The sequence below is a fragment of the Castor canadensis genome, chromosome 1 (genome assembly GCF_047511655.1).
Source record: "Castor canadensis chromosome 1, mCasCan1.hap1v2, whole genome shotgun sequence".
In the NCBI taxonomy this organism is placed as follows: domain Eukaryota; kingdom Metazoa; phylum Chordata; class Mammalia; order Rodentia; family Castoridae; genus Castor; species Castor canadensis.
Genome location: NC_133386.1, coordinates 181,340,465 through 181,342,191, shown reverse-complemented (window position 1 = coordinate 181,342,191; position 1,727 = coordinate 181,340,465).

Below are 1,727 nucleotides of genomic sequence, written 5' to 3'. Positions count from 1 at the left end.
TGCAGCAGTGGATAAAGACCAGCCCCTGCCAAGGACAATAAGATATAGTCTGTACCCTTGAGGAGCAGAGAACATGCCAGGACTCCATCCCATCAGCCAGTGGGTTCTGAAAGGAGCCATGGTGGCAGCCCCTGCAACTCCCCAGAGCATACTACATGCTGCCTTTATTACTTTGTCACCCAACATAAGGGGAGCCTAACTGCTAGTTCCTCCTAACAGCCAGGGACACTGAGATCCAGAGAGGTTACATTGAATGGTAAGTAGCACAGCAGTCTTGAACCCAAGTTGGTTGCTGTACGTTTAACCTTGATCAAGCTCTACTGTCTCTGGACCCAGCGTATGTAGATGACATTCAGCCCCACCAAGGTCACATGACTCCTGCCCTACCTTCCCTCCACCATATATTCTCATTGGGGCAATACCACTCCCCCACCCTCAAGGAGCAACAATTAGTATTCTGGGGGATGTAGCAAAAAAAAAAATCCTCTTTTTACATAAAGAGCACGCATGCAGTAGACAGCAGATATGTGTCATGTCTGTGGGATTAAAAGTTTATGGGGAGTGCAATTAGGAAAAAGTGCTTGGCACATAGTAGGTGGTCATTCTTTCCTTCACTGCCTGCTGAACCAGTGTGAATCAGTCCCATCGGAGGTTCTGTGTATCAGCCTGGGTCAGCCTGGCCCCAGCAGGCTGCACACTCCAGTCTGCCTATCAGCACCCACACTCACACCCATGTCCTTGGTGCCTCCTTGGAGTGTTAGCTCCCCAGAGTAGCCTGTTGGGACTTGTTATAGGTTAAACAGGTACAGGCTTAGCTCAGCTCAAATGAAACTCGAACGCTTTGGGTCGCTGTTGGCAATTCTCCTTACACAAGGAAAAAGGTAATTGTCAATTAACGAGCCCATCAACTGAGGCGGGAGGAAGATCAATAACAAGGACCAATACCAGGCGTTCTAATGCCAGTCAGGATTCCGGGAGCCTGAGCCTTTCAAACAGGTACACGAAGTAATTGGCTTCTCCCTTGTGACCCGTCCTGTGGACTCTCCAGCTCCCCAATTAACATGTACCGTTGACAGGCACACAGTTATTTGGGTTCACTGTGCCCCAGCCAGTGTTTGTTCAATCAGAACTTGCAAATACGTGGAGAGTGCACAGAATAGCAAATGTGAGATGGCTCTGGGAGAAGCTGAACAGTGTAGTGAATGGTCTCAAAGGAAACTTGAACTCTCAGGCAGCTAACCTGAGTTTCAGCTCAACATCCCAGTGCTGGCCAGTCCCTGATTGGAACTGTCCCCATCCTGGCTGGAGAATGGAGAGTGGACTACCTGTGACTTGGTACTGCCTGGTACTCTCAGAAGAATGGGTGAGAGAGGAGGGACTCCATCCTGCTCCCAGTCCCACTTGGAAACTTAGATGGGTGGGTACACTGGCGTGGAAGCTCTGCTGCTTAAAAATGCCACCTCCTCTGTCTAGATCTTCCAAGTCAGCCTGTAAGTCCTCAAGGGCCTGTGTGGAACTCCATGGCTATGTGCCTTTGCCCCCTGTACCCATGGCATCCTGGTATGTTTCTTCCTTAGCAGGTACACCACTGGGTCACAGCCACTGGGTCATCTGCCCAGTCCCTTCACCAAAGAGTGAGGCTTTGATGTCGGGGACGAAGCGCTGTTCATCTCTAAGCATCGTTTGAAAAAAAACTGCTTTTCCAGGCACTGGTGGCTCATGCCTGT